We start from the raw sequence: 25,453 nt of genomic DNA on the forward strand, positions 1-25,453 counted from the left end.
ATGGGGGAAGCAGCCTGGGGCAGTGAAGGAACTCTGCTCTGGGTTAGTCTGGGCTCTAGGTGAGGGTCTGTGACCTTGGGCAAGTCCCTTGACCTCTCTGAACCTGTTTCCCATCTTGAAAATCTGGACATTCATCCTGATCCTGAAGTTAGCAAAGAAAGCAGTTGCAAAAGGACCTCATAAGTCAAAGTTAACCTTAAAAATGTTGTCGATTTGGCTTCAAGTCAGAAGGAGTGACCTGAAACAATGAGAGGCAATGTGGACCTCAAGGCAAGAAGCTTCAAGTTGCTACTCTGGGGTCCAGTGGTTCCCTCCTAGGAATTTATTTTAAGGATAGTGATGAGAGTCACGAGGATTTAGGTACAAGTCACTCATGGCAATTGAAAGAAGAAAATAATATCAACATTGGGAATTAACCTGAACATCCCACCACGAGAAATGGCTGATGTGTGGCACATGCCTATAGTAAACAGAAATGCAGCCAGTAGGAGCAGAGGCAGCACCCACTGCAGGGCTGTCAAGGGGGACAAGGTAACAAAGTGATACTTCTTAAAAACAGAATATCAAAAATGATGAACATTTATCACCCATCCCCCCATTCCTACCTTCACATGTAGCAAAAAGGCTGCGAAGAATAGACCCAAATGTGCACACGTGGTTATTACTAGAAGATTAACCTGTCTTACAGTTGTCACAAACAAACACAGATTATTTATTTAATCATAAATGTAAAAATGTTTGAAAGTGGCGATATCTGGAGCTCACTGTAGAAGGGCAGGAAGGGCAGGCTTACTGTCTCCCAGCTGAAGTTTTTGCTGGGCCATCTGAATGAGTCGTTGAACTTCAAAGCCAGGGCTGGAGAGAGTCTCATTGTGTTGGAATGCTGGTGATGAGGCTCACAGGAAGTGGTGACAAGCCCTTTGTTATATAAGCTCGCCAGGCTGGCTTGTCGGTGCCAGCCCTGGCCCTAGGTGCTTGATCGGGACATTATCTGTCTGTGTCCGGGGCCACAGCCTTAGCTGGGACGGGGACCTGTGTGGGAACTGCACCGTCAGGCTCAGGAAGCCCCAGCTCCCACCTCTCTTGCTTAACTCCCTCTGGCGAACTGGCCTGTGCCCTGAAAGAAGAAAGGCCACAGCAGCGGGATTGACCAGATCATTCCCCAACCCGGGAAGCTATCTAGGCTGCCTCAAAAATCAAGGGCAACCTGCTCGTTGATAGGCTCGTGTCTCTCAGTTCCTCTCTGCCTTGCGAGGGCCCTGGTGGTCCTGCTGAAGTCTTTAGGGATGTTGCTGCTCCAGAGGCAGATTTCATTCCACACCACCCCCCACCCCCCCACCCCCGTGAACTGCCCTGTAGGAAGCAGGGGGCAGGCACAACTGGCCTTGCGCACCACAGGTGCCCAGCGAAGCCTCACACACGGCCTCCCCAGGTTTCCTGTACCCTGTGAAGTGTGTGTACTTGTGGGCAAGGAGGTCAGGCTCTTGCAGCCAGAAAATAATCTCAGCCCGAAGCTGAGAATTTTAGCTGCTGCTGGGGAGCCCCCACTGTGTGCTGGGTGCCTTTGATTCATCACTCACTGTGGTGCTCACGGGAACTCCAGGAGGAGGGCAGCCTAACCAGGAAACAGAGGTCGGGGGTGTGCCCACTTTCCCTGTTTTTATGGTCATTTCTGTGTTATCTGGATTCCCAGGGACTGGGCTCCCTGCTTTTGATTTGCCCCCATGGCTGGCATGGAATCTCGGGTTGAGGTGACTCTGGCTTCCCCAGCCAGGTGGGCCCGGGGACTTGAGGCAAGTCCCACCCTGCTCTCTGGGCGCAGTGTCTGGGTTTGTGAAGCGGCCGGTGTTGTTCTTCCTCACAGGGCCTGGCTTTTCCAAAGACTTCACCCACCCCTGGGCCCCAGTTCCTGTGGAATGCGGTTGGTCTTGTAGGAGGCAGTCGCAAGCCACAAGAGACTGGGTTTTTTACTCTCAGGATGACATCCAAACATGAGATGACTGTTGTCCCCAATTAATGAGACGTAAGAAGTAGAGTTGTGCAACTTCATAATGAAACCGCATTTCTCACTGAGATTTCCATTCCTTCCGTGTGGAAGGCACGCGTTCTGCCCCTGGCAGGCTCACACTCACCCGTTCTTTGGCCTGTGCACCCGGTTTTTCCCCTGAATTGGTCTGGAAAAAGCCTTGGGCAGTTCCCAGTGCAAATGCAACAGCAAAAGATTTATCCCGCCCCGAGATGTTTGAAGAAATGCTAGGGTCTTCTCGGGGACCCTGCTCAGGGAAGAAGAACCCAGAGGGAGGGGCCTTGGACATGAATGTGTTCCCTCGAGGGGGCCACATGTTCTTATTTGCACCGTTGATTTCTCACTTATCTAACACAGGGGTCAGCAGGTGTTTTTGCACAGAGACACACGGTATGCTAGGCCTTGTGGTAACGTGGTTTCTTTTGCAGTAATTCATTCTGCTCTTCTGGTGCCACTGAAGATCTGTAAGTGAATGGGTGTGGCCGTGTTCCAGGAACACTTCATTTATAAAAATAAAGCTTTGTCCACCGCTGGTTGAAAACATAAGACTCCGCTCTTCCTAATCACAGCCCATAGTGACTTGTTCTCTCTGGGTTTTATCCAGACCTGTTCTGACCTCCGGATCACAGAGAGAACCCCACTCTCCCACCCCCCTAGTACCCCTCAAGCCTTCTCTGGCCTGACTCGCAGATCTTTGATCGCTCCTTCATTCTACTGAAGGCACCCACGTTCTTATGTCAAATGATGCACCATTTTTTTTTTTTTCCCTAGCGACTGTACTGTCCTGTGAAGGATCTCTTATTGTACAGTCTGGTTCATTATAAAGAAGTAAGAAATTGACATATTGTCTGATTGCTCATTGTTGGGGCTTTCTCAGATGCTGCCAGAAGAAAAGCCCCATGTCTGATATCCACTTGAGTCTTGATTCTTTGGTCTGTCCTTCATCCTCAGTCCTCCAAATGTGACTCTGGATGTGTCGTTACTTCACACTCCCCACGGTTTCTGTCGTGCCCAGGCTCATAGCTTGACATTCCAGCTGACCTGTGCCTTCTGGAAGGGCTTCCTGTGTTGCTCCATTGCGTCTGGGCCAGCCAGCTAGAAACTTCTGCCTCCCAGTAGGCTGCAAGGCTCACCTGCAGGCCTCTGTGGCATACCTTTCTCTCTGTTGTCCTGCCAAGTCCAGCTCAGCTGTCATTCCCTTCAGAGGCCCTGTGGATCCCTGCCTTCCCTTCTCCGTGTGCGGGGACGGGTCCATGCCTCTGTGGTAAGATCAGCATGTCACGTTGTGGCTCCTGTGTCTGTTGTCCCTGCTCCAGTGAGAGCTCCACATCTCACACAAGTTGTCCCCAGAGTGCACCTAGGAATGCTTGTCAGAGGATTGGCCCCACAGAAATTGGTGGAGGGCCCGTCATGGTCTGAAATCCTGAGAGTTCCCAAACTTCCAGTCACTCTACACGGGAAAACACCCAAAACCCCAGTGCCTTCTGGAGCAGCCAAAACAAGCCCCACTGTAGGCATCTGTGACTCAACAGGCTGAGTGGCTTGGGCCACCTGTCTTTCTGGTGTGGTAAGGAGACTTCTGGGTGAGCATGCCAGATGGGTGTCCAGAAGGGCAGCTCTTTCCCTCCTCAGGGGAAAGTGGGAGTGAGGATAACAGTTACCAAGTATTGAGCACTTCCTGTATGCAGAGGTTTATATATAAGGAACTTGGATGTGATTTGCACAGGGTTCAGGGTGGGGGGTGCTTAGGGACCCTTCAACTTCTTCAGCATCATGCCCACCACATAGTAAGGCGCTTGATAAGTATTTTATGAATGAGTCAATGAGTTAGGCCAAAGGAGATTTTTCTGGAAAGACTCATTGTAGCCAGATTGAAAGACTGCAGATACCACACTAAGGAGTTAATTGAGCCTTCGCCCCATAGGTAGTTGGGGACTCAAGGACAGGTTTGAGCAGGGAGGGACGTCTGCGCAACATGTGTCGCGCTTACCCCATTATTTGCCCTTTCCGGTGTGACTGAGTTGCCAGATAATGAGGTGTTGGGCTGCACAAAGCACTTCCTTGTGCTGGAGAGAGGCAGGGCCAGCCTTGAAGCCAGTTGGCCACCAGCCTCCTCCCTGTAATTTATGTGCAGTGGCAGGTTGGAGTGGGCTGCCAGGCGGAGCCAGGGCTTGCCTGCCTCTCCAGGTCACCGCCTCAGCTTGCTGGCTCCAGTGCAGGGGCCGTGGCCCTGACGCAAGGCCTGCCCTTCTGGGCCTGCCCTGCTGCCAGTGCGTTCTGGGAGGATTAAAGGTGGCCCACCAGCTTTTACTAGGACTTGCTGACACAAGTGGGACGAGGGGGGTGATGCCACTGACCCTGGATTTCTTTTCCTCCGTTGCCCAAACTACAGTCCCAGGCTCGGTAACCTTGGGCTTCTCCTGGCTAAAGATATCTGGTGGCCAGAGATTGCTCTTCTAGGAGGACACAACTTACCGTTTATAGATTGGGAAGCGCACAGATGAGGTGTCAGTACCTGGATTTGAGTATGCAGAGCAGCTGCCCTGGCCAAGGGGTTAGCAGTTCAGTTCCTGGGTGAGCCCCCTGTCATGGGTATAGTAGGGCGTGTGCCCTGAGGGAACATGAACATGGGGCAGGCAGGAGGAAGCTGGCGGCAGTGGTGGACCAGAGAGGGTGAAGTGTTACAGGAATATCAGATGGATTGATTCTGAGAGGCATTCTGGAAAGGCTCCTTGGAGGAGGTGAGAGTGGCTAGAGAAGGTAACTCAGGGAAGAATGAAAGGCAGGACACAGCTTGGCCAAGATCATGGAAGTTGGCAGGGACGGGTTGGATCTGGTGAGGAAGGCATGGGGCCGGAGCTCAGAGTGGGAACAGGTGGGGCAGTGGACAGTCTGGCAGAGGGTGGCATTTGAGAGGCTCCCAGAGCCTGGCCAAAGACTTAGCCATGCGGTAATGAGCCTGAGGGAACCTTGTTTGGACCTTTGTCACTGCAGGGACTCAGGGAAACCCAGGGGTGGGCGTTTGGCCAGTATGGCGGGAGTTAACAGAAATTTCGTTTCTAGCCTGGGTCAGGTTGCCCCAGGCCTGAGCTTGGCTCGGCTGGAATTGGGCCCCTGCTGTTCTGGCCCCTGCCACTGCTGCTTTCTGAACCTGGTCTTCCAAGAGCCTGTCACAAGTGATTTCCGAGGAGAACCAGCAGATGGGCAGGATGGAAATGCCTCTCCCGGGGAGGCCGATCCCTTCCTCCAGCCTTAGCTGAAACTGGTCCCCTCGTGGGCACTTCACGGCTGGTTTCCAGGCCACACCTCAGTATTGTCTTAGCTGCTTCGGGAGACAGAGTGGGGATTTCCCTTCCCATTTTAAGGATGGAGAAGTGGATTGATTGCAGTCACCCCAAAGTGAGGGAAACTTCTAAGGGAGGCTGTGCCCCCCCCCCCCACTTCTGGCTTCGTGTGTCACACACGACGCTGCCCCCCAATAATTAGAGGGCAGGTGTACAGTTTGGAGGTGAGGTTTGTAATTAAATGACAGCTGAAATGACACCCCCAAGCTCCATTTCGACACCAGTGCCTTCCTTCACCTTAAGCTCCTACTGCATGCCGATCACCATATTAAGCTCCTCTTCGTTCTTGTGACAACCCTCGTGGGAGGGTATGTTTGTTATCCCTGATGAGGAGACTGAGGCACACAGAGTTTAAGAACTTGCTCGGTGGCCCAGCTCAGACCAGACGTGGCATCTGATGTGGGGAAGCCCAATCCAGAGCCTGTGCTCTGGTCTGCCTGGTGCCTCTGAGGAGCCAGATGCCTGCACGTCCCCGCGTCTGCCCTGGTGCTCTGAGCTGCTTTATAATTAGAACAGACTGCAGCTCCAGCCAGTGACTTCCTTGTGAGATTAATAGTCAGAAACTCAGGAGAAAATTGAAGAACAGGAAAGGAAATAGGTAAAAAATGAGGATGTTTCCACTACTTAAAACAAATGTTTGATAGTTGACTTTGACCAACTGTATTTTGCCAGTTGGAGGCTCCCACTCTGGGAACTCTTCCGCCTCTGTGCTTTACTCTTCAGTACCAGCCCCACTCCAGCCATGATCTCTCTCTCTCTCTCTCTCTCTCTCTCTCTCTCTGCAGGGCAGGGGTTGGAACCCAAGGCCTTGTGTATACACTGTGCAAGCACTCTACCTCTAAGCCACCCCCAGCCCTGGCCAACACTTCTCTCCCATAGAGATGCACATCTCTGAACCCGTCAACTGACTTCCCAGAGGTTCCAGTACCTTCCCCCTGCCTTTTGGAATACCACTGAGTTGCTGTAACTGGGCATTCAAGCCCCATCCTTCCCAACAAGGTGGTCTCCGTCTCCCTTTCCTGCTCCACCAGGAACATCCTTCCCTGAACTCACCCACTGTCCACACCTCTGGGCCTTCACCTCTGTGTGCACCTCTTCCTCCTGCTTGGGGGGATGCACATGCAGTTTAGTCCTGCCCCTTGGTAAAACTCTGACTCGGGCTCTCTCTTCTGCCCGCACCATGGGTCCTGGCTCTGGGCCTGTGTTGTGTTGTGTGGTAGGCACGGTTTACGATGCCCAGGCCCTTCCCTCCATGCAGCTCTTCCTAACTGGTACTCAGCAGTGCATGCTCCTGGTTCTGGGCAAGGTGGGGGTAGCAGACCCTTAGTGGGCAAAGGTAAAGCAAAGGTATCCGTTAGGAAAAAGGGCTTTGTAAGTATCAGGCAGGAGAGCTCATTTCAGTTTGTGTAGAAAAAGAACAAAGAGAGCTGGGGACCTGGCTCTGTGGTGGACCACTCAGCTAGCATGCCGTCCAGAGGCCTGTCCACGTAGTTCTTCCTTCTCTCCCACACCCTTCAGCTCTGCCTTACCTTGGAGAGGCCTTTATCGGCTGAGTTGTGTGCTGTATCTGACCACTCCTCTAGGAGGCGGCTGGCAGGCTCGGCCAGGGATGACTGGGACTTGGGATGGGGCTGAGCCTCCTGGAAGAGGTTTTTATTAAATCAGAGCTGCTTCCAGGCCAAGCCTTGGGTACATTTCTAACTGTAAGCTGTGTGGTCAAGTGAGAGGTTCTTTGAAAGCTGGACTGGCATCAACAGGAAGCAGGATTACAGCAGGACTTTGTGGTGGCTTGGTGACCTCTGCTCAATAGACAGTGGGGAATGGGCTGGTAGGGAGGGGCAGAGGTAGTAAAATTCAAGAATCATGCCATCCATTCATTCATTCCCATGTAGGGACAACATTTCTTTTCAACCTTGAAATTGGCCCTTGCACAAATAGGCTAATGACGGAGTAATTTCCAGTGTCTAGTGTCGGCTTTCTCTTGGGCTTTCTAGTTCAGAAGGCACTGTTTTGTAAAAGATCCCACTTTTTGTCAGTTTCCTTTCTATGTATCTGCAATGACAAATCAGGAAATAGTTTTTTTTTTTTTTTTTAAAGATTCCAGTCTAGTGTAGTGTGGGGACAATATTGAAGGCGTGACAGCAGCATTTGACAGAGGACTTTATCTCAAGAATGCTTTTCATCTTTTTTTTTTGCTTTTCATCATTTAAACAACATCCTTGCTGCAGTTTTCTAGGGAAGAAAGGCGGTTTGGGGCAAACCCTTTCCTGCACTGTCATCCTGGGCCACCCCACCCTCCTGCCAGCCCTGCCTGATAAGCTTTGGGGTCCAGAAGTGTGTTCTTCTCAGAAAACGTCCATCCTGCACTTCCTCGGCCTCCGATCCAGCCCGTCCCGTTCCTGCCTTTGTTCTGTGTGTAACAGATACATCCTCTCCAGGTTTTGTCCGCCCTTTCCCACTCTTCCTTGTCACCTTCTAGTCACCACCTTCCTGGTGCGTGCCCCTGCCCACTGTCACCCTTGCACACCCACCTTTCTCCCTCCCCCTGGGCCTCCTGGAAGCTGCAGCAGCTCATAGCAGCCCAGCTGCTAGTGACTGGTGGGAAGCTGAGTGGGTGGCACCCTGTGTCTGAGGGGAGGGGCACTAGGCGGGGCAGGAGGATGTCTGGAAGTCAGGCACACCAGCAGCTTTTCTTCACTGTGTGACCTTGGGCACATTTCTCAAATCTCTCTGAGCCTATTTCCTGACAGAATTCAGGTTTTCATTTATTATGTACCAGGTTCTGTATTAGACACCCCTGTGTCTAATAGTATGAGTAGACATAGACCTGCCCTGAGTGCCTGCTTTACGGGGTCTTACTAAACGTAGTGGGATGACTTGATGGGTGGTTAGGAAGAGCAGTGATACTTAGGCTTGGAAATGTCTTATAAACTGTAAAGTGCAGTGCACACAGGAGGGTTACTTTCTGCGGCTCCCAGGTCCATTGTTTTTGTGGTAGAATAAGGCCTGCCTTGTGGTACTCTTAAGTCTGGAGATCCCTTCAGGCCTGGTGCCTGTGTGCGCACTCTGGGGTTGGGGCACACATGCATGGAACCTGACAGCCTGACCCCAGCTGTAAAGGAGTAGCAGGAAAAAATTCTGGGAATGGTCTGAAGTTCTCCACATGTGGTTTGACTTTATTTCTTATTGTTTTATTTTTCTGAGTACCTGGTATTGAATCCAGGGCCTCATGCATGCTAGGCAAGCACTCTATTTCTAAGCTCCATCCCCAGCGCCCCCCCCCCCTTTTATTTTGAGATAGGGATCTGGCTATGTTGTCCAGGTGGGCCTTGAACTTGTGATCCTCCTGTCTCAGTCCTAGAATAGCTGGGATCACAGGTAAATGTCATTTGCACATGGCTTGATTGATTTTTTAAAAACTCTTACACAACTTGTCAGGATTTGGTGAAACCATTTTTAGTGGGAAAAGAGCCAGAGTGAAAAAAATGCCATGTTAAAAGGACAAAATGTGAAATGTCATTTCTTACCCCTTCTAATAACCCAGCCACCTTGTGTCACAGCTAGTTATAAGCCTGTTTTTGTCCCTCTGACTGGCTTGTGAACTCAGAAGCTCTGTGTCCTGGAGCCCAGCATGGGACCTGCTCTAGGGAGGGTGGCAGGGTGGAGGTGCAGACAGAGCTATGGGGCTCACATCTAGCCCGGTATAGCTCAGGACAGTCCACGGGGACTCATTCTGGGAGGATGGTGACATTCAGTCAAGCCTGCTGTTGCCCAGCATTGAAATGTGAATGCCATTCCTAGACCCACCTTGTAGGTAAAGAATTGGACCCAGAGAGGTTGAGCTAGCTTCCCAAGGTGACACGGGGGATTAGAGAAGGGAACATGGGGGAGGGAGTATCATTGGAAATAGACATACAGCACCCTCAACTACGGACCCAGATGGAGGCCGGACAGGAAGTTTCCAAGTTATAAGTGTCCCCCAGCAGTTGGCATGTCATACAGACTGGCCTACAGAGCCCTGTGAGCTGGTTTTTGGCTCAGCTGGCCCTCAGCATCTTGTTTGAGCCTGTTTTTAGTTGCCACGAGGAGATGGCAGGATCTTGCTCCAGGAAGGCCTAGCAGGCAGACAGCTGGTTTTCCTCTCGCCCCCATGCTCTGTGGCCTACACTAGCCTTTTATTCTTGCTGAGTCTGGTCTTCAGTCCCTACAGAGAAGGGTTTCACCTCACAGTCACTTCTAAAGTCCATTGAGCATAATGTGAGGAGTTAGGGCGAGGACCTGAGTTTGAATTCTGGCTCTGCAACTTCCTGCCCTCAGCAAGTTATCCAACTGCCCTGTGCCTCAATTTTTTCATGTGTACAATGAGGGGATAGTATTAGAATCTAACCCATGGGGTCGTGAGTATAAAAAGGACAGAGCACAGTGCCTGGCAGCTGCCCTCAGGTTTATCAGATTGTGCTGACCCCATGGTAGCTCTCAGAGCTCCTGGCTGTCCCAGTGGCTCGGGGGCAGGGAGGGAGATCTGGGGCTCTGAGCTCCCACCGGGCTGGGGATGCCTGGGTTTGCTTCTGGAGCTCCTTGCTCTGCAGATGTTGAGATCATCACCTGCAGCGGCTCCCAGCCTTGGCCAAGCTCTTGCGACATTCCCACGGGCTCTAGGGGTTCCTTGTGCCCAAGTTCTGTGTGGGCAGGGCTGCGGGCAGGCAGCCCGTTTTGGCAGGTCTCTAGTGGTTTCATTGGTGAAGAGTTTCCTGTGGCTGTGCTTGTTAGGATTGAAGAAACGGAGTTTTTACGGCCTTCTTTTGTTCCTCCCAGATGCTAGTAAACTGTTTAAAACTTTGGTTAAATGCTGCTTCTCTAAGGAAAGAGGGATGTTTGGGGACTTCTGTTCCTGTGTTAGTTCTAGGTCACTGAGGTTTGGTCTGGGAGAGGGAGGTGTCTCCTGCATTAGAGGAGGTCAGGACAAATGTGACTGGTATTTTTCTGGGGTCTTCACTTTCCTGGGTGGAGACATGAGCAAGAAGGCCCTTGCATCTCCAATCTGGGATGGATGTGTCCATGTGTGTCTGCCATGTGCAGGGGAGAGATCCTGGGCTGTGATTCTGCAGGTCCAGATTCTTTGCCTCTTGACTCACAATATGACCTTGAGCGAGTCACTTCCCCTGGGTCTGTGAAATCATGGATGATGGTGAGGTGTTTACACATGCCAGTTTCTGCTAGAGACCAGTGCTTCTTAATCTTGGATGCCTCCCTCCCAAGCTTCTGAGGAGATTTTAGAGTACATGGATTCCCAGGTCTTACCTTGGAGCACTTAAATCAGAACTTCTCGGGGTGGAGCTCAGACATTGGTGTGTTGTCGAAGCTCTTGGGTAACTCTGATGTGCCATGGGACTAGATCAGGGATAAACTGCCATTCCTGGGACCTCATCTAGCTGCTGTTTTTGTAAGTAATAACTTGTATTGTGGTTCGCTATCACTTTATAATGGCAGTACAATAGTAGTTGCAGGAAGATTGTATGACACATAGGAAACATTATCTACAGAAAGATATTGGCTGGCCTCTCCCTAGACTGTCCTTTCCTTGAAGGCAGACACTGAACTGTTTGTCCCTTCTGTCCTCAGGACATGGTCCACCATGGGCATCACTGAATTCCAGGACAGAGGAAGTTTGAGTATCTCAATGCCTCTCCCACAGCCCCCAGGCTTTCCAGTGCTGTTGGGGAAGAGGCCCTGTCTTGGCCTAGGATGGGACCCTCCCCATGGCACCCATAGAAATACTGGGCTCCACCCATCCGCTTCATCTCATTTCCACCTACTGGGAAAGGCCTTGTGGGAAGGCCTAGGGTCTTCTTGAGAAAGTGAAAGAACACCTTTAACACTGGCTCCCTGCCCCCAGTCATATGCTTTGAAGTACCATAAAAATCCCAGGAAGAACATGGAGTTTCCAAAGGCAAGAGATCTCAGTCTAGGTTTTGCTCTGTGCCAAGTGCTCCACTAGTTTCTGCTTGGAGGTTCCCTGGGGCAGGGAGCTCCCTCCCTCAAGTACCCTGAACAGCTTGGTCAGGTCAAGCATTCTTCCTGAAATTGGGTTGAAATTTTTCTGTAACCTTTGCTGGCTGGTGCTCATTCTGTCCTCTCTGATCCTACAGAATATATCCTTGTCCTGTTGCAGGGCTTAACCACCCATCCTGCAACCCCAGTCGACCCCAATACACCCGAGACTTTGCTGGAACATACTCCACAGTCCCTTCAGTGATGCCCATGAGACATGGAGTCCAGGCTCTTCATTGTCCTGGGGACAGCTCTTGATTATGGACCAGGCCCAGTGCCCTCCAGGTTGTGCAGTCGAGGGGGATGGGCACCTCCTGGGTGGTGGAAGATTTCAGGCACCAGCACAGCCTGTGGTCAGGCTGGCTTTGGAGATACTGCTAGACCACGTGAGAGTCACATGGCTTTAAAAAGGGCCAGGCAGCCATGGCCTTGGGTGTTGCACACATGTGAGCTTCTGCCTGCTGCTCAACACATGGAACATCAGAAGACTCCAGTGGAACCTGGGCCTTCCTGGCTTGCTACTCAGGGGAGAAGTGCAGGCTCAGCCTCCTCCCCTGGCAGACGGGAAGTGTGGTCGGGTGAGAGCTTCCTGGGCCCTGGGTTTATGACATTGCTGGGCCAGGAACAAGGTTAATATTTTAATAGTGAAGGGTGAGCCCCATTATTACCCGAACTCATTCATCAATGGCAGAACCTGCTTTACCTGTTCAATGTCCTGGATGTGGGTTGTTCATGAATGGGAATCCAGTTTTCTCTTTAAAACCCAAGCCACCTCTCCCCTTCTTAAATCCAGGAGGCGGGGCTGGGGAGGGTGTCAGGGTTTCACAGCAGGTTCTTCCTGGGTAGAAGAAGCTGTGGACGCTTTCAAAGGCCCTTCCGGCCTTACTCAATAAGATTCCCTCCTGAGCCAGTCCATGGGCTGGGAGACTAGGCCACAGCAGCTCCAGTTGTCCTCTGCTCAAGACAGCATGACAATAACCATGTGGGGAAAAGGTGTTTGTCACAAGACCACTCAGGTGGACCCTTTCTGAGCCCCTTCTGAAATGGCTGGTCAACTGGGGTGTTGGTTGAAACATCTTCAGGTAGTGCAGTCTTCTGAGATCTGCAGTGGCCCAAGTCACCTGTGTTAACCCTAAGAAATAAATGGGCATGGTGGGGCGCCCATGGTGGGGTGGGAGTTCACTCTTCTCCTAGGAGAGCATCGCTCTCGGTCCTTCCGTAGCCCCTTCTCAGGTGCCACCACTTGGAGCCTGGAAGCCCGTAGGGATTTCAGGCTGGCCACTGGACTCCGGGCTGCCACCTCACCCCCTCCTTAATCCTCATTGCCAGTGTGGGCCTTAGTTTTGTGAATCCAGCTGGGCTCAACCTAACCAGATGAAAAACGAACCAACTTACCTTAATATTCCCTTTTCTTGCCACAGAAGTTAGATCTTCACGGTTGTTTTTGAAAACTACAAGAGCTAGAGTGTTTGGAGGCCCCAGGGAGTGCTGGGTGTCGTGTAAGGATCCCCTCTCTTCAAGGAGGCAAGGCCACAGTTACCTTCTGGCTCTCCCTCCCTCCCGTGTCCAGCGATGCTCCATTAGCAAAAGTTTGGGAATAAGGTGAGGGACCCCAGAGCTTTGCCATGGAGCGCTGTGAACAACTCAAAACCACACGGGCTCTTTCCTTCTCATTTAGGGGCAAGGACCATGCCCCACCGCCTGTTTTGGTGGGTAGAGGGAGGGAGAGCTGGAAACAGCAGCCAGGGAGCGCATGCCGCAGGCAGAAGCCCTGCTTCCTGGGTGTGGCCAGGCAGGTTGCAGGTGTGTGGAGTCACAGGGCAGCTGAGGAAGAGGAAGAGAGACTTCCTGTGCCTGCTGACTGCGGGAGTGTCAGGGAGGCCCTCGCCCAGGGTTGGCACACCTCAGCCAAACTGGCAGAGCTTCCTCTTCTTCCTGTCAGACCTCCTTTCGGAGATTTCTTCCTGCTTCTGGGAAGGAGCTGGGGTGTTAGCCTGTGCAACAGGCCGTGGGTGGCATGGAGGAGCCAGCGCTTTGGGGATGCCCCTTGGGTGGGAACCTGTACTGTCTTGTGTGCTCTCGAGCCTTGGGGAGGTTACCAGGCATCTCTGGGCTTTGGCTTTCTCATCTGAAAACAAGGTGGTTAGGAGGGCAACATAAGATGACTTGTGTCAAACAAAGCACACAGCTGAGACCCTGGCCCCGCCTCCCCTGTGGGCTTCCTGCTGGAGCCTCTCACCTGTTCTCTTCCTTTAGGCTCTGGGGAGCCACACACCCTGAGGTTCTCAGGTCCTGGCCCTGGAGGCTGCAGTCCCTGGGGCTCAATCCCGCTGAGTCACGCCTGGCCTCGGGTCAGCAGAGTTGAGTGCAGAGGGGAAGTGGGTGGTAGGCTGGGGATGTCTGTAACAGCTGCCTTATCAGCGAGGGGCCATCCCTCCCCTGTACACTGATTTACTCAGCAGCAGTGGATCAAAGTTTGCTCTTTTGAAATTGATAAGTCTGGGATTCAGTTCAAGATACCTTTGCCTTCCTTTAAGGATGGAATGCTTCCGGTGGCTGGTGATTTATGACCTTCCATTTGGAAGGGGATTTTACGGTGTGCATTAACAAATAAGGGCCATTCTGGGCCTGATACATGAAGCTGCTGTCCAGACGTCCCAGTGGTGCTTTAGAGAGTGCCACCGGAGGGGGAGGGGCACAGGTGGGGACGGGCAAGACAAGCCAGCACCCTTAGGCAGCAGTGGGTTCACCAGCCCACTGAAATCATATGAGGACTGGATTTTATAGATAATGTTGAAAAGATTGAAAGGCCTGTTTGGTTTAATGCTTTCCCCCCAAAGCAAAGCGCTCTCCAGGAAATTAGATAAGTGAAAAGTTGGGGAGTATTTTTATGGTGCTAAATTTATTCATTCTAAAGGACTGTCCTGTGGTCTCAATTGCCTTTTTACTATTGATTGTTATTGCTCTTTTCTTTGTCATATGTGAACAAGGACAGGTGGTAGTTGGGTTGTTGCTGGTTTTTTTTGTTTTTTGTTTTTTTTTTTAGTGTCAGTGATCCTGTGTCTCATCCTCCCTACTTTTTTGTAATTAAACTGATCCATGAAATTCACTCTGCAGATGGGGAACCTGAGGCACTGATACGGAGTGACTTAGCTAATGGTGCCCAGCTGGAGAGAGAAGGTGTTTATATGAAGTTTGGGCCTCAAGCTCCCCACAGAAGCTATTGGATGCGGGGATGAGGCGGCAAAAAGGATCAGTAACATCATTTGTGGGGCCCACCTCCTACAAGATAATAATTTGGGGTTTCTTATTCAAAAATTACTAAGGACTGGGAATGTAGCTCAGTGGTAGAGTACACCCAGTGTTCTCAAGTCTTTGGGTTTGATCTTCGGATATATATATATGTATGTACTTTTAATACATATTTATTAATATACTTTATATATATTTAATATATTCAAAATGGTGACATAAGGGCATTAAACAAAAGTACAGGGCCCTGTGCAGCTGCACAGGCCACCTGACCATGAAGCTGACCCTGGGGACCATAAATGTCAATGTTCCTGATGTCCTGGCATTTAAAATAAGAGCCTGCAGACGGGGGATGTGGCACTGGTGGGGTGCCCGCCTTGCGTGCTAGAGCCCCAGCAACCCAGGCGCACACAAATCAATAAATAAATAGTCTGTATCACTTAACCCAAGCAATGAATTGCGCTGGCCAAGCCTTTGAGACTTAGGTCCCTGGCTTAGAGCATTTCCTCTGCCCTCCACAGCCCTCTGTGGGAGCAGGTGGGAGACTTATAGAGATGAGGCCTCTCACAGCCCTGGAGGAAGGGGGAGGGGCAGGTGGTGTTTATCTGGCCTTGTTTTGCTGTCTTACCTGCCCCGTGTCTGCCCTAGTGGCTCTATGTCTCTGGGGCGAAGTGCCACACACCCTCCAGGACCAGTGGGTCTGGGGTCTCCTGTTGTAGGCCAGGCCAGGCCTGTGCAGATGGGTTGGCCAGCAGATGCTTGCCAACCAGGAGCAGCAGCTGGAGTGAAAGAACCTGGCCCAGGCCCATGACTGGGTTCCTTGGGCTCAGTGGTGGCCTGTGTCCTTGCTGCACGGACCTCGTGGGAGTTTTGGTGCACTGTAGCCCTTCTCCCTTTCCCTAGAGCTATAGTAGGACTCATGCATCTGACCTCACAGCACTTGCAGAGAACAAATCTCTTTGTGTTGTGCTGAAGCCCCCGGAACACAGAGGTGCCTGCGTCTCTGGTGCAGGCGCAGATGCTATGTGAGTAGGCACACATTCACTAATTTTGTGCTTATCACGTGTGCTAAGCTTTCAACAAACATGAAGTCATCCCATGAACCCATGAGGTTGAATTTAGTATTATTCCCATGAGAAAACTGAGGCCTAGAGAGGTCAAGTTGAGCCAAGAGGTGGGCAAGAAATCGGGAAAATGCATAAGATGCCCCTTTCTGGCTCTTCCCTGGAGAGAAATGGCTCTGTAGGTCCTCCATTGGCTGAATTACTTATCATCTCACCCAGCATTTTGCAGGTACCCCTTTATGCTAGGCTAGGGGTGGTGGGGTGGGCAGAGCCAACTGAACCACCCTCATGCTAGAAGCCTTGGGCCCATGAGCTTTCAAGGAAAAAGCTGCCACAACCTACAATCACTTATGTGTTTACAAAATAGGCATCTGGGCAAGTGCAGCAAGGGGTCCAGGGCCTTGGAGGGAAGCTGCTGGGGTAGAGAGCGTTCCCAGGCCTGGAAAGTTCAGTCTCTGTGTCCACCAGTTCACCCCCAGGCCCTGGAGGTTCTGACCAGAGGGGAGCAGCAGGCAGCGGGGGCCAGGAGAAGGCCTTGTGGAGAAGCAGGAGACTGGAGGGAAGAGCAAGTGCTGTGTTCTATTGCATTTTCTTCCAGTCCTTTTTCTGTGTCTATGACAGACTTCTTTTCTGTGGTGGTGATTTTAGAAGACAGGAATCCTTTTATAAGTACTGTTTTAAAACCCAATTATGTCAATGGCTGAAATGGCAAGAAGGATCTCATTAGATACATAGACCCCTTGCCTGTTGTGGGCTGCATAGTGTGTGTCCCCAGGTAACTCACCCATCTGGAACTGGTGTTCCCTGGTCCAAGGTGCCACAGGCCTTGGTCAGTTTCCCCCCTTCTGTACTTCTGATTGTGGCCTGAGCTGCATTTGTTTGCACAGAGGGGATTCACCAGGAAAGGCGTCACTATTGTAAGTGAGCCTGGTCTCCGGCATCTCTGGAGTGGGCCAAGTGGACACTGGTGTTTGGATATACCAGTAGCCAGCCCTGAGGGGCTTCATGGGGCCACCCCTGGGCTCATTCCGGAAGGGCCTATGCCACTTTTGTCTCAAGTGGACACACACGCCCACCCTTTGGCGCGGCAGCTCTAGGCCTGCCCTGAAGCTGCAGGGCAGACTGTGTAGGCTTCTGCAGGGACTCAGAGGCCTATCAGGGTCCCATTTTTTTTTCTCATCCAAGTACTTTCTTCAGGACATGCCTGCTTGATCCCTGGGACAGTGGGCTTGGCCTAGGAGAAAATGACACATGGGCATTTCTGGGGGAGGCTGCCTGCACTAGGGAGGGTGACTTCTGGGGACACCTGACTCCTGATTCTGTGTAGACTCCATCGCTTTTGCAAAGCCATGATCTGCTCAGAATCCCAGAGACAGATGAGGAGCGGAGATTTTTTTTTACGCATCTGACAGTGAGGAAACAAACTTAGGAGAATTGGGATGGAGCTGGGGCAGGGCCTGAGTGAATGGGAGCCTGGGGCTATCTGCCCGTCCTTCTCTTCTCCTCTCTCTCTCTCCAGGAGCTCTTCCTGGTCCAGGCAGCAGATGCTGTCAGGCCTCACTGCGTGCCTCCTGCCTTCCCAGTCTGGCGTTTTCCAGCTGGCTGGCATCTGCGCTCTGTGCCTGAGGGCTTTTTCCAGGGTCTGGAAATGGGGCAGTGGTAAAGGGAAGCATGTCCAGAGCCTGCCCTCCAGGTCGGGGCTGAGAGCAGCAGCCTGCACACAGCTGTGATCCAGGGCAAGTGGAAGGGCCTTCCCAGTGTGCTTCTCCCTCTGCCTGGCACGTGTGACTGAATGGCTTCTGTCCTTAACCATGCCAGATCCCTCTGGGGAGGTAACCTGATTGATACCATCTTCCAGCCCCCACTGCAGACTCTTTGGTACCCCTTGCCCAGAGCTCCGCACAAGCAGGCACGCAGCGAGTAGTCCTGAACAGTGATCGGCACCATCGCAGATGCCTGGGACGTTGCAGAGTTCTATCTACAGCTACTTTCCTGTCCCTTAGAAAGTGCCAAATTATGTGAGAAACAGTGTCTGGTGCACAGGGACAGTTTCTTAGCCTATATGAGAAAGTTCGTCAAACCAGATATGGTGGCGCACACCTGTAATCCTAGCGACTAACAGGGTCTGAGGCAGGAGGATTGCAAGTTCGAGGTCAGTCTAGGCAACTTAGCAAGACCCTGTCTCAAAAGAAAATAAAAGGGCTGGGGATGTGGCTCAATGGTAGAGCATTCCTGGGTTCAATCCCCAGGACCACCACCAAAAAAAAAAAAATCTTCAAGCCTTGGCTGCTAGAGAATATGAGAAGACACATTACTTTAAAAAGTACATCAATGTTTATTGAGTATCCACCATTAAGCTGAGTGTAATTGGGAACCATCAAACACAGTGAGTGGTGGTAGTTGTGGCCAGTGCTGCAATGTCCTCAATAAAAAGAAAGTGACTGTTGGGGAGGGCAGCTGGTTGGAGCTGCCTGTGCCTAATGATGCCCTGGTCCGCCCTGCGGCTCGTGTGGAAGATGTGCATGAATCATCCTAATGGGCCCCATTCGGAGAGAAATGACCCTTCACTTAGTGCCGTTCTGCAACGCTTACCGCCTGTGGGCTGCAGTGGGCTGCACCAGCCCCCACAGCCTCTCCCCTTTCATCACAGCCCCAGCCCAGAAAGCCCTGGTAGAGGACCAGGCTCCACGCAGTGAGTGCACTTCCTCCCGGGTCCTGGACAGGCCCCAGATGCCTGGTGTCTGTAGGTCCCCCGCACGGGAAGGGCCTTGGCTCCTGGATGCTGCTGGTCTGCTGTTGTGCTGTGCATACTTTTCTGGTGAGCACACTGGAAGTTATTCTTACCAAGCGGGGCCTTCTCTTACCGTGAGAAAGCCTCACGGGCATTCCTCATCTTTTCTTGGGAAGGGAGCAGCCCAGCCATGCCTATCAGGAATGGAAAAATGCCTCAAATGAGGTTGTCCAAACCCTGTTTTGGAAGCAGGCAGGCTATAAATATGTAGGTCAACAAATGACTTAGGGTCTCTGGTGCTCTGGTTTTGGTGGGAGTTGGTTTTGTCACCCTGCTTATATGTCCCTTGTCTACTTGAAAGCCTCTGGTAGCTCTTGTCCTTGAGATGACCTTGGCAACCTATGTTAGTCCTCTACCCATTGCTATTTTATGGTTGAGGAGGAGTCCAAGGCCCAGAGAGGGAAAACCACTGGACCCCCGCACCCCAGCTCCTGACCGCTGCGTCTCCTGGCCTCTCAGCCTTGCTCTGCAGGAGAAGGGAGGCCTACTCTTGCTCTTCCCCACTGGGGCTGGACCAAGTGTTGTCTAGGCAGTGGCCCCACACTCCTGGATGTGTACTTGTTCCCCTGAGCAGGACATCAGAAAGGACGGTCTAGGAGGGTGAGTGTGGGATGATGGGGTTGCAGAGGAGAACTAGGGAAGCACAACTGGTGACCCCACGAGGACCCAGTCTGTCTGGCAGCCATCTCCCATCTGTAGCATTGGGTAGTGGTTTTTGCAAGAGGAGCTGGGGGCTCTCCCAGTGGGGCAGTTGGGGTGGATATGCCCAGGATATTTTAGGGATGACTTAAAGGGGAAAATTAGATAGCTCTACAGGTATTGCAGAAGCAGCCCGGACCTGGGGGGTTAAGAAACATAGGTGTTTTACCTGTTTCTGACATTGGTCTTGGTATGTTCATTTCTGCTCGGGGTCTCCTGTCCCCAGTGGATTCATGATTTCCAGAGTGTGGATGTCTTCAGCGGTACATATTGGGATTCCATGTAAAGTTTCCTTTGAACAAATTGTGTGCACAAGTTTTGAGACCCAATCATTTAGACCGCCTTTCAGTAGTGACTATGGAGAGCTGGGTGCTGTCTTCTGGACAGATGCAGTGAATTCTCTGTCCATAGGCCCAGGCTGAAAGCAGTTAAGAAATTCTAGGATTCAGCTCTTTCTAAGATCAAAATACAACCACCCACTGGTGGAGAGATGCCGGCAAGCCTGTCCCTGCCACTTGGCAGTGACCTTCTGGGGTAAACAGGGAGGGCTGGGCTCAGCTCCAGGGGCCTAAACAGAAAAAGAGTGGGTGGGTGTGAGCATGTGTGTGAGAGGGGCCAGACAAGTGGGGCCCAAGAGGAGCTGGCAGAGGCTGTGATTGGAATGTGTTTTTCCTGACAAGCCGGGGCCTGCAGGTGTCTAGGCAGGCAGCTGTAGCCAAGGGAGGGGCAGGACTGGAAAGAGCAGTGGTGACCACTTGAAGCTCCCCTCTTGGCCTTTTGAGGTGGGGCAGGTCTATAAAGGGCATTTACAATACGCCACTGAAGGAAGAGCAAAGAAATGGGTGGCGGAGGCTAGAGTCGGAGCTCAGCTCGGCTCAGCGTCAGGAAGGCCACTTTAATAGTGAAGGCAGTCCAGTGGCAGCTTCCGCCTCTGGAGCATGTGGGCAGAGGACTTGGTGGGGACCCTCCTGCAGGAAAAGGGAAGCTTAGCACTTGGAGTGACTGCAGGGCTGAGCCAGGTTAGGAAGAGGAGAGGGAGCCCTTCCTAAGTCAGGGTGGAAGAGCGCCCTCCCGCCCTCTGATTTCCAGGAGTTGTGGCTGAGTGCGCAAATGTAGCTAATTAATCTTCCCCAAATTAATTTCCTTACCATGTCAGAAATGATTTATTGGCGCGTCCGTAAGGGGAGTTGATCTGTGCTGGTCAGAGCCCATGACACGGAGAGGCGAGGATGGGTACTTGCTTGTGTGTCCTGGTCCAGTTCTGTGGGCCCCTCCAAGCCGCGGGCACTGGGCGTAGGTGGGGAGTACACTGCTGTCTCCCAGTGCAGAGCTGGCCTTGAGGGTCCCAGGCTTTGAGTAGGAGGTGTATCCTACTCAAAGCCTAAGAGTGGGGAGAAAAGATGGTTCACAAACATGTTCCTGTTGGGAGCTGATGTCATGATGCTTAATTGCAGCCATTTCCTTTGTGGAGTCACTGAGGCCTTGGTGGGGTTTCTCCTCATATCCTTGCCTCATCTTTCCCAGTAGCTTTCCAGCTTCTTATGGGTCTTAAGGTGCTGGATGGTACAGCTCACACAGCACTGGGTGGGTCCGAGGTGTCTCATGTGCCCTATAATAAGCACTCAGCTTTCATAAACCACAGACAATCATCTTATTTGGTACTCACAACATTCACATGAAGCTGAGAAGCAGACCACTCCACCCGAGAGAGAAAGCTGGTAGCCCAGAGCCGGTTGCATCTGTGCAGCCCCAGACCTGCCCACCTCAGTCACGGTGGGAGTTCTGCAGACAGCCGTCTACTGGACAGTCCTTAAAGCTGGCCACCTCAGCCTCCGGCAGCTCAGATGTGCATGTCCAAGTCGAGTCAGCTGTATCCTGAGTGACACTGGGGAGCATAGGCAGGTGGCATCCCATTAGCTGACCTCCCACCCGAGCAGAAGCACCAGAGCTTCTGCTTGGACATCTGGAGTGGCAGGAGCTCCCTTTCCCAGGCAGCGTGTCTCTTTATTGGCTGTCATATGTCCTTCCTGAGTCACTGAGCTTGCCTCTGTTTAGCTTCTGGGTCTGCACAGAACATCTGTCCACTGCCTCTTCCCTGAGCGGCCCCCTGGCTATTGGAAGGCCTCTCCAACCTCCAGATCCTTGTTCCTTTAATGCCATCTCTTTGTTGGCATGGCAACAGAGCCTCCATCCTGTGGACATCAGGCCTGCTAGGTCCTGTGTCACAGCAGGTCCCAAAGGAAGACCAGGAAGGACTCTGGGCCTGGATTGCAGCCCTCCAGTAGGGACAGAGCATCGAGCCGTCTGGCTGCAGCTGTCACATTATGCCCCCCATGTTACTCACTTACCTTCAAGGACCCCTAGAGCGAGGGAGGCTCCGGCCCATAAGCCAAGACAAAGAGCCTGGGGCCCATCCTCTCCCTGCGTCCTCCATCTCACAGCTGAGTGGCAGGCCTGTGTCACCCATTTTTTTGGCCAGGTGAATAGTGCCTGTTGAATGAGGGTGGAGTCAGCACCCCTCGGTCATGCAGCTGCTGTCAAACTAAGGCAAAGAGTGTGTGGCTGTAATGTGAGGGGACTTGGTCCTAAATTAACCTGGGTTTATGACCTGCCTGTGATGTGCCCAGGGCATCCTGGGTGTGTATAAATGTGATGGAGGAACCACAGTTCCATCAGTTGTCAGATTCCCAAAGAGACCCAGGACCTCAAAACTGTTAAGGCAATTCACATACAGCCTTCGAGGTAAATCAGTGAGAGAAATCATTGAGGATGCTTTCAGTGTGTTCTCAGGCAGTTTGCTTTAGAGTAGAGCAGAAAGAAGTCATGGGCCTGGCAAGAATCTGGGAACTCGTAGGATGTCACCCCTTTGTTTCCTAAGGAGTGGAGAGTAGAGCAGAGACCCCCAACCCCTACAATCCAGCAAGCCTGGAACTGAGCCAGCGCAGCCAAGCTGCCAGTTTCCTCAAACAGCAGGGGGACTGTGTGGCACAAAGGAGGTGCCCGTGGGGTGGTGAAGTCAGTGGGGTTCACTCCTGGAAGCTGGCAGGGGCTTTCACAGATCCCTCCTTACTAGCAGGTTTGAGCTATTTACGCAGGAACACCCCTGTGCATTTTTGTAGCTCCCTCTGGGAGCTGGGTGATATTCCTGGAGGGGTTTGCTGAGAGCCCAGGTGGACTTGACCTGAACACATTTGTGGTTTGGAACGGCAAGCCTCATAGTCCTCAGGTCTGGGACCCGGGAAGCCAGGCCAGGGCCTCACCTGTGGGGCCCTTTCCCCCTGTGCAGGTGAGTGGTCCGGTCTGGAGCCAGCCCTCCCAATTGCGCGGAGATGCCTTTCCCTCAGCTTCAGGTAGATTGTGGAGAAAGACCAAGGCATGTTGGGTCAGCTCTCACTCTGGCTGACCCCTAGGGAAGAAAGTGGGGAGCCACCGGTAACCTGAACTTCTTGCTTGACTTTATTGAACAGGGCTGGGAAAAGTGAAATTCCCGAGTAATGTCTGGAGACCTGCCTTCAGACTGGGGGGGTGGGGTGGTGGTGGCTGACGCTGGCTTATTGTTTCCCTAACTTTCCTGATAAGAATCACCTGGGTTGCTTGTTAAATACACAGATTATGGGGGCAAGGAGTCTGTTGTCTTAACAAGCATTCCAGACCATTCCTGTCTTCAGACAGGTTTGGGAAACAGTCTGTCTGCTGTACCAAAAATAGCTTGAGGAAGAGGAGTGCTTTGCAGCAAGTTTAGCTTTGCATATAACACATGAATGGGCTCTTGTTTGCCCTTGTATTGGCACTACACCACAGAAGCGTCTTTGACCCTTATCCCAGTCCCTCTTCCTACTAAAGGAAGGGGTTGGTTTGGGGCTTGCCTCTCCCCAGACCTTTCCTTCATGTTATAGTAGAGGTTTCTGTTTCACTTTTCATAAATGTTTACCATGTATTTATCATCCTACAGTTGCTGCCTTTCCATTCAAAGCAACATCATGAAGAACTATGTTGGCTCATGTAAAGCAAATGCCTTTTTAAAATTTGCTGCTTAATATTCCATAGTGTGGAACTAGCACAGTTGATTTAGCAGTTCCCCCATTGATGGGTATAGTGATGGGTGTAGTGATTGCTAGTTTCTCATTATCACTTGCTTCAGTGAGTATCTTTGCCCATATCCCTTTGTATACATTTGGCACCACATATTGAGAAGTGAAATCACTGGGGATTTCAGTGGGTTTTGCTAAAACTCATCCTTCAAAGGGGCTCTGCCCATGTACATCTCTGCTGAGAGCATGTGGAGAGTCCCCAGTTCTCCATACAGGTGGCAGCTCTCTCATAAAAGCAACTTGAACTCTTCTGTGGAAGTGTTGCCAAGTGGCCACACCCACCTTCCTCTAGCACTTCCCTGTGGGGGTGAACAGGAAGGCATATTTCCTATCACAGAGCTAATCCTAATCCCTAAAATAAAAACACCAGGGTTTAGACCACTGGAAGGGATGGAGTTCCACCCAGCAGCATGTGCAGAACAGAAAAGAGACACACAGAGCCAACTCCAAGCCTGCAAGGAGCCCAGACAGAGAGTCTTGTAGGAGAGGCGATGGGTGTGGTAGACTGTGGTAGACTGTGGTCCCCAGAGTAGGAGTGAGGAGGTGTGTGAGGGCTAGCCCTGAGGGCCTGCTGCTGGCTTGCTGGGTGGGTGGCTGCAGCAATGTCCTGAGTCTCTGAGCTTCAGGGGCCTTTTGTAAAACAAGGGAGCAGGCTTCTGGGAGACTGCAAACACAGATTCACCGCTTTCTGAGCCCGTAGAGTCTGTTTAGGAGCTCTGGGCTGACCTAGGATCTGCAGTTTTGTTTGAAAGCAGGATAAGGTGCTTGCCTGAGGTTTAGCACCCATCCTGAAAGGCTGAGAGAGCCGGGAAGAGGTATGTCCCTGGTCCCTGTCCTGCTGCTGCTGTTCAGCTCCTCCGCTGCAGGCAGGAAGGTGCACTGGGTGATCACTTCAGCTCTGCTCCTGTCCCATGTGGCTGCAAGCAGCCACCGAAAGGAATCCACTGAGCTGAGACCAAAATCCAAGGCAAGTTTCTTGTACAGAGAAGCCCTGGCCAGCTCCCTTTGGTTGAATTGTTCAGCTAGATTTATGGGATTTGTCCGCTAACTGAGGCATTTAAAGCAAAGTAAAAGCAACCCCAGCAGGAATCCAAACCCGCATCTGGGGAAATTCATTCCCATTCCTACACACAGAAGAGCGGTAGCCTTCGGGGAAACTCCTCCCTGCCCTTTGACTCACAGTGAGTCCAGGCAGCCTGGATAGTGGTCACACCACCCGGTCTTGTCGCCCATGGCCCTGCACGTGTGGGCTCTAGCTGACTGCGTGCTGAGCTCTCCCAGCACCTGGTTAAATTTTTACTCCCAACTAGGGCATGATTTTGCTTAAGGTCGGACAGTTGGGTGTAGTGTTTGCCAAGTTTCAGGTTGCTCAAACCTCCAGTTCCCCTCCCTCCGCCAGCCTCGCTTTGAAGTTGAAAAGCAGACTGATTAAATATACATTTTAGGAACCTTCCGATTTGCTTCTTAAACTAACAGAATTCTAAACTTTTTTTTTTTTTTTTAAACGGAAGGATTTTCAACTGTCAGCAGGTATAACTGGATCCATATGTCAGCAGAGACCAGGGGCTTTTCCTGGTTTTAGGATTTGTAAATTCTTACTGAAACGGAAGTAACCAGGGCAGGCAGCTGGGGCCGGGTGACAGCTTGAGCTCAGATCTCATTTTAATTAGAAAATATAGATAGCGCCTGCTGACTCACGGGGAGGGGGGGCAGAGCTCCCATCCCAGGGTGAACAAAGATTGGTTTATATCCTATAAGCCTCTTGTTTGCAAATCACAGAGCATTTCCGAGCACCTCTGAGAAGGGGCTGCAGTGCTACATTACTATGGAGACCGCAACCCCTCCCCCCACGCTCCCCAGCAAATCCCCCTAAATGATTTTGTTTTGGGGAAATACATCTTCCCTCCCTCATTGCAGACTAGACGGAGGATGTTCACATTGAAAAGAGACAGTGAGGATGTCTGGGGTGAGAGAAATGAGATTAGATGTCATCCACAGCAGCAACATTATTTTCTCCATTTGGACATCTGGTCCCTTGAACTTAAAACCCTGCCCCTGATGGGCATCTGAACTGTCCTGTTTGACTGTGCTTCACATGTATAATTTTCTCCCTAATGTGTTCTGCAAATGGTAGA

At 51.7% G+C, this 25,453-nt stretch overlaps 1 protein-coding gene and 2 long non-coding RNA genes across 3 annotated transcripts in view; 1 reads left to right on the top strand and 2 right to left on the bottom strand.

The window, feature by feature from the left end:
• The window catches only part of Shb (SH2 domain containing adaptor protein B), a 183,484-nt gene that overhangs the window by 70,741 nt on the left and 87,290 nt on the right, over positions 1–25,453 (top strand). The window lies entirely within an intron of this gene.
• Positions 12,047–15,814, bottom strand: LOC125610690. The gene is made up of 2 exons (XR_007340691.1): positions 13,661–15,814; positions 12,047–13,549 (listed from the first exon to the last, which is right to left on the bottom strand). It is a non-coding gene; the product is annotated as an uncharacterized LOC125610690 (long non-coding RNA).
• LOC125610689 lies at positions 17,055–21,228 on the bottom strand. Its single transcript, XR_007340690.1, has 3 exons — positions 20,376–21,228; positions 19,397–19,519; positions 17,055–18,662 (listed from the first exon to the last, which is right to left on the bottom strand). It is a non-coding gene; the product is annotated as an uncharacterized LOC125610689 (long non-coding RNA).

The sequence above is a fragment of the Marmota marmota genome, unplaced genomic scaffold (genome assembly GCF_001458135.2).
Source record: "Marmota marmota marmota unplaced genomic scaffold, marMar, whole genome shotgun sequence".
In the NCBI taxonomy this organism is placed as follows: Eukaryota; Metazoa; Chordata; class Mammalia; order Rodentia; family Sciuridae; genus Marmota; species Marmota marmota.